We start from the raw sequence: 6989 nt of genomic DNA, 5'->3' as shown, positions 1-6989 counted from the left end.
AGGCGATATAGAGTAGAGGTTGGTTCCCCTGGGGTCCTTGTTTTTGGCAGAAAAGAATAAATGCACATTGATTTTAAACTTAAAAAAAATGGCGACATTATGCATATGATCGATTTGTAATGATGCGTTGATGTATTGATGTAGCAAATTCATGCTTTATTGTCTGGCTATAAAAAAAGCTGCTAAAACGACTGAGGCGCGAAACCGTTCTATGAACTAAATATTAGTCACACTACGATTTTATTTATTAAACACCAGCCGTGCGAGATTACTTTGAAATAATGCAGCTAACCGATTCTGAAGAGATGCTACATCGTTTAATGTGAGCTGTGCGGACAGCCTGGTCATGCGTGTTCTATTTTATTCAAAGTACAGTTACGTCAGATATAACTTCATGCCTACTCTCCTGTGGAGTTGAAAAGTGGAGGCTAACGAAAAGGTTTATTCATAAGTTGAGGACAACGCAGAGGGCTATGGAACGAAGAATGGTAGGTGTACGTTAACAGAAAGCGCAGGGCGGGTCAGAGAATTAACTCGAGTTAATGACATTCCAGTGGAAATCAAGAAGAAATGAACATGGGCAGGGTATGTAGTGTGTAGAGAAGACAACAACGGTTGCTTAGGGTAACTATTTGGATTCCAGATGAGGTTAACTGTCAACTCCGGCGATTTTTCGATGCTCACAGATATCAATAAAATTTACATCAGACGTTCTTCTCAACGTCAAGGTTACGTGTTCCAAGAAGCAGAGTTGGGACGCTCTGTTTTCCGCAAATAACGTTTACTGATAGCTTTCCGGGAATCACGACTCTTGCTGCCAGACTGGAAATTTTCACGGCCAACACTGTTCTTGATGACGTCACAGTCGTGCAGCGGTTTTCTAGCATATGACAGCGACAGTGAAATGACTCTACTGGGCGCAGCGTGTACGCTGTGACATTGCCTGTACAATCCTATGAGGTGCTACTGGCACGGGGCAGGACAACAGCGTCGCTACTCAGAAACAGCCTGGCACAACGCAGACATAGCCGATAGCTTGCTTGCAAACAGCATAGATCTTGGAATCACTGTCTCGCTCTTGTAGTTTCAGATGACACTTTAATGCATTCCTCTGGAGCGATGGGGGGTAGCTACTGTGGTGTTTTTGACTGCACGAGTTATTCTACGAAAGACAGCACAGTGGTTCACCACAGATTTCCTGAGAAAAAACAGCTTCGCGACAAATTGATTCCTGCGATCGGCGTCCCGTCTGCACCTGAGAATGCATTTAAGCGCGGAACATTCCACGCGGACCTGTTACCAACACACGATGATTCTGATATAATAGTTTGGTTGACAATAAGGCTGTTCCACGAACAGACTATTTACTATAGCTCTGATCAATTCTGAAGTGCTGTCCGCTCCGACTTCAGTTAGAAACAGTTTAGCCCTGGCAACGGCTACGGTGCAAGGCACGGCCAGAGTGCTGTTGTCCGCCGCTCTCGCGAGCAGAAACGTTGCGGTAAGCTCGCTGCTTTCAGTGTGGGAAATCTCGTTTATTTCTCTCGTCTACTTTTCTGATGCGCCTGGGGTCGGTCATATTTTGATGTACCGCTTAACACTTATTACGGCAAGCGAACAATCTTGCGATGATGGAACGGGGCTGCATACTGCGCCGCCGGGTTCGTACGCTCGAAGGTTGTATCCGTCGGTCGTCATACTATAGGCAATGCCCATATGGCTTGTTGCTGTTGAAATTTGCATTAGTGGGCGAAGCGCACGTAGTTGAAACTGCATGACCAGTTCATGCACTTTACAATCTTCCTCCCTGGTTGGGCGCACCTTCCGTACCCTTCCGTAAAGAAACGCCAACACTTCCCGTAAGCTTCGTAATGGATAGTCATGATCAGCAGGTTGCCTACGTATGGCGCGTAAGACGTCAACTGTAGTTTGAAAGCTGCTTTCGATCAGAGCGCAATTATTTTCTTAACACTTCGAAGGCCTAAAAGGTTTGCAGGCTCCTATTTTCATCCATAGCAATTGCCATTATTTGGAAAAGGCATGAATTTTGGTCATGTAGCAGAGCGTAATCAAAAAGATAGTAAATTGAACAAATGCCATTCGGTGGGAATGACATTTAATTTTCCATGTGGCAGGAGTATTGTTGTGTGGAGAATAATCTAATTCGCAGTGAGGCAGATTTAGTGTCGGTATCGAGAAAAAAAAAGGAATTTGTAATAACGATTGGTCGCCTTCAAGTATGCCGGCCACTTGAATCGGCGTTTGTGAGTGCGTATATGGCTTAAAAAATCTAGGTAATGAATGCTTCATACAGCAATAATTTAGCCGTATTCAAGGTAGCTGCTCGTTTCGCCCTTTTTTGTCATGCATGCCAAACATTGCATTTGAATGACAACAGTCCTAGCTGTCCCTGTCAGATAACATCAAGGGCGACTCACCGACATCACATAGTATGTTTCACATGGTGCCGTACGCAGCAGCAATTGACGTTCGCACACCTCAGCAGAACGGCAGCGGATGCGTGTGGTGCGGCTGCACGCCCGTGTCATCACCATGTGACGTCACGCAAGGCCCCGGGTTGCGCGCCCCGCTCGAGCGTTTCAATATTGTTCCCAGTGTTTTGCTTAATTAAACGTATTGCTCGCGTGCTGTAAAAATGTAATTGCATACTGTGATGCCCAAGCATTCAGCAATATAAATGAATTATAAACCCAGGAGGGTAAAACAATCGCCGAAGCTACCCTTTAAGAAGTTCGCAGGGGTAATGTGAATGCAGCTGGCACAGGATAGGGTTAATTGTAGGAACATCAGAGAGGCCTTCGCCTTGCAGTGGATATAGTCCGGCTAATGACGCTGCTGATGGTGATGATGAACTTCAGATCGAATGGAGCCTGGAAAAAGCTTTTAAATATATAGCCAAGGGTATGGTTCGCATTATTAGGAACATATTCGATGTACATGCGCAAAAAAAATTATTAGTGACATGAACACCAACACGGTTACGTATGACGATGTTCGCTAATGAAACCCTGTTATTTTTATAATCGAGTGTTCTGACCGGGTAAGATCGGATTGATATGGACATAACTTTCCTTTTGGGCGCATTAAGAACCACACATCATTGCCGACGATAATTAAAGGTGTTATCAATGTCGGGTTGAAGGAGAAAACGGCCCTTATGGTTATTGGTAAAGTGATAAGAATGGCAAACTGATAAGCATGTCTCTTGGTAACTTTAAATATTGCATGCAAGACATAAAAGACAGTCAGACACATTTCTCGGCAATTTATATAAACCAATAAAGTATAAAATGCTTATATATTGCTACGTGAAGACTCGTTACATTCACAGGATATTTACAGCTTTAACTGGCACAGCAGTGAGCAGCCCTACTGCACCAGTCCCACTTCGTGTTCTATCTGCCTTCCGCGAAGCAATGGCAGGAAACACTTCATCCTCGTCTCCTCGTAACATAACCTCCGGCGATGCAAACATCGTCCCAGCTTTAAACTGACAAAGAAGGCATGAGTTCGTATGGCTTCAGGCAGAAAACATGTACAATCTTGGTAGCGGGGCGAGAGGAGGAGGACGCGGGCACAAGAGGAGCAAGTTCATACGTCACATCGGTGACTTGGTGCACCACACGATAAGGGCCACTGTAGGGGGACAATAGTTCCTCCGAGAGGCCAAAGAGGCATGCAGGAGACCATAGATGAGCAAAGACCCAGGGTCATAAGTTATGTGGCGGTCTCGCCTATTGTAAGCAGACTTCTGCGAAGTCCGATAGGCGAGGAGCCGACGGGCTACTTGGCGCGCTTCAGTGGCCTGAGCAATAGCGTCACGTGCGTAAGTGGTTATGAGGCAGCCAGCAGGCGGGAGCAGCGTGTCCAAAGGTGAAGCGGCATTTCTGCCGAAGAGCAGGAAGAAGGGTGAATATCCCATCGTGTCGTGCTTCGAAGCATTTTAGGCAAATGTGACGTATGGAGCGCGAGGTCTCAGTCGTGGTAATCAGGTGATAGATACATAGATAATATACACGTTAGTGTGCGGTTGAAGCGCTCAGTAAGGCCGTTGGTCTGGGGTGGTAAGCGGCCGCGAGCTTATGCTTCATAACACATGAACGAAAATGTCTTCAATGACTCGGCACAAAAAGTAGCGACCACTGTCTGTGATTAATTGGTGAGCAGCGCCATGATGACATGACGCTGTGTAAAAGGAAGTCGGCGACATCCGTAGCGCAGCTCGTAGGTAGAGCTTGTGTCATGGCGTAGCGTGTCGCATAATCGGTTGCTACTGCCATCTATATGTGACCTGACCGTGACATAGGAAACGGCTCAATAAGGTCGAGTCCAACACAATAAAAGGGCTACAAGTAGCTTGGAGAAGGCCATCTGGTGGCAATGGTTTGTTTTTCCTACGCTGATACGTGTCTCAGGCTGCAATTCCAGGCCAAAAAACAAAAAGGACGCCGTAGCCGGTCTTAAATGCGAGGTACAACGAGGTGGCAAGCTCTGGGCAGGTCGTGGAGATCTTCAATAACAGAGGAGCGAAGCTGTTTGGAAATCACCAACAGAAAGGAAGAACCCTCATAATGAAAGCTTTGGCGGTAGAGGGCACCATCCTGCACAACAAAATGCTGAAGAGAAGAATCGAATCTTCCAGATTGCAGACCTTCAACGATGAATTTTAAAAAATGGGTTATGCTTTTCGTCACCTATGCTGGTGAGATTAGAGAGAGCAAAAATTCAGGGAATGGGCCTCTGTGTCATCGAGATCAGGGGGCTCTACAGGACAGCGAGACAAACAGTCGGCGTCTTGATGAAGGCGGCCCGACATGTACACCATGGTGCAGGCTTACTCTTGAAGGCGTAGGGCCCAGTGACCAAGACGGCCGAACGGATCTCTCAAGGATGACAACCAACAAAGCGCGTTATGGTGAGCGATAACTGAGGAAGAATGGCTGAATAAGTAAGGTCGGAATTTAGCGACAGCTCATAGGAGTGCCTGGCACTCGCCCTCTGAGTAATTGCTTTCGGCGCTGAAGAGAAGGCTGCTAGCGTATGCGATTCCGTGGTGGTGTTGGGCCAGGTGTCTGAACGTCAGTGCAAGCTGAGGAATCGAAATGAGCCAAGGCGAGGGGAGACTTCAGTAAGGTTATGAGATTGAAAACGCGCCTTGCTGGTCAGAGCCCTACGTGAAAGCGGTGTCGGTCTTTAGTAGGTCGGTGAGAGGACGAGCTATACGGGCAAAACCTGTTGATCAGAGGCCAAGTTGCGCTTATCTTCGAAGTCTTTGACGGCTGGAATTTTAGCCGGATCAGGTCGTACTCCGAAGGCATCAACCATGTGTCCAAGAATGCTGAGTTGGCGACGACGGAACTGGCATTTCAATGAACTGTTCTGGAGGCTGGCTGTACGCAACACACTGAGAATACTGGTGAGGCGGTAATGATGCGAAGGAAAGGTAGCCGAGAAAAAGACGACGTGGTCGAGGTAGGACCGACAGGTTGTCCATTTAAATCCGCGAAAAAGGGAGTCCATTATTCATTCAAAGGTCACCGGGGCATTGCAGAGACCAAACGGTATGACCTTAATGGGGTACAAACCGTATTGTGTGAAAACGACTGTTTTTCACAGTCCTTGTCCTCATCAGAGATCTGCCAATATCCGGACCGTAAATCGATAGAAGAAACGTATTTAGCTCCGTGGAGGCAATCTAGGGTATCATTGATTCTGGGAAGAGGGTACAGGTCTTTTTTATTGGTTATGTTGAAATGCCGATAATCGACGCAGAAGCGCCAGCTGCCATCTTTATTTTTACCAGAACGACAGAGGCACCCATGGGCTCGTCGAGGATTCGATGATACCTTGAGCGAGCATCTCGTGAACTTTCTTTTTACATTACCTGATGTTCAGCACCGGATACGCGATAGGGACAACGATTAATAGGAGCTGCGTCACCGATGTGTATGCGATGCTGCACAAGAGCGGTTCGAGTCAAAGGGCGCTTGTCAAAATCAGAAATGTCTCTGAAAGATGCCAACAGACGGCAAAGTGTGTGCGTTTGTGGAGGTGAAATATCCGTAGCGACAATCTTGGCGTGGTCTTGGAGACTGGAAGCTTTAGAGAGAGAGAGAGAGCAGTCAGAAGAGGACGGTAAACTGATGGTCACAACAGACAGATCACATTCATTTATAAGACAAAATGTGGCTTTTGGCGTTTTCAAAACGCCGGCATTCTATTATGATTGCATCAACTGTGTGGCAGCATTTGTACACAGTCAAACTGAATGCATCGTCAGCGATGCCCTTTAAGACATAACCAACTTTTTCGGACTCCGAAAATTTGCGATCGACTTTGTGGCAAAGGGCGAGCGCATCCTGTATGTGGGCGATATATGATTCCGTAGATGCCTGGACGCAGGTCTCCAGGGCCTATGTGCGGTAAACTCACAACCAAGGAGTTTCAAAATAGTTTGCCGAGCTTCTCTTTACAAGTATCAAAAATCGTTAATTGGTATCTCAAAATAACAGCTTGAGGGGCTAGTTGGTGCTGCATAATACCCGGGAAAGAAAGTGCCACTATCTCCTTGGCAAAGAAGAGGATGATGAGAAGATGTACTTGGGTGTGGAACGAGTGGTGAAGAGGAAGTGTGTTCAAATCGTTAACTGGTCTTCATGAGCCTCGTGCCAGGTTAGCACTGTGCCCTAGATGCAGAAAACAACACTGGCAAGCATGAGAGTGGGGTCCAGCGATTATATGTGCTGGCACGGTCGTAATTGCGTATCCATTATTACACGTACGCAGCATCCGTACAATTAAAACAAACAGGATCGCGCTGGTGGAGAGGATGACCGATGTAAATGCCCGCGTTTGTGTGGGTATGGCATACTGAGGCATCGCCGGGCAGGAAATCAGGCGGCCTCTGCGGAGTTCCGTCATGCTGAGGCTGACGTCGCGACCAACAGCCGCACCTCCACCGAGATGCT

The sequence above is a fragment of the Amblyomma maculatum genome, chromosome 3 (genome assembly GCF_055883805.1).
Source record: "Amblyomma maculatum isolate TAMU_Amacu chromosome 3, ASM5588380v1, whole genome shotgun sequence".
Classification (NCBI taxonomy): Eukaryota; Metazoa; Arthropoda; class Arachnida; order Ixodida; family Ixodidae; genus Amblyomma; species Amblyomma maculatum.
Note: the sequence above shows the minus strand (reverse complement) of the source record.